Genomic DNA, 396 nt, shown 5'->3' on the forward strand with positions numbered 1-396 from the left:
ACACACACACACACACACACACACACAGAGAGAGAGAGAGAGAGAGAGAGAGAGAGAGAGAGAGAGAGAGAGAGAGAGAGAGAAGAGGCTCCTGGTCTATCTCCAGGTCTTGGTAAGAAGGAGGACAGGAACACATCTTAAAGATCTTGTGGGATTCAGACCAGACTTGTCTAGGATCCCAAATACTCCACACAGCCTCTGAAGCTGGGCTGAAGTAGACCACAAGAAAGCCATTCCCCCCACACACACCAACTGGCTGGGGGAACTGTCTAAAGCTACTGGCCACTGTAGGGCAGATGGCAAAAGGGTCAAGGCGTGGGCAGGGCAAGCTAGGCAGAGTTGATGCCCGCATAGCCATGGTAACTGTGAAATGAGACAGATTTCAGGAATTAAACA

The sequence above is a fragment of the Mus pahari genome, chromosome 17, assembly GCF_900095145.1.
Source record: "Mus pahari chromosome 17, PAHARI_EIJ_v1.1, whole genome shotgun sequence".
NCBI lineage: Eukaryota > Metazoa > Chordata > Mammalia > Rodentia > Muridae > Mus > Mus pahari.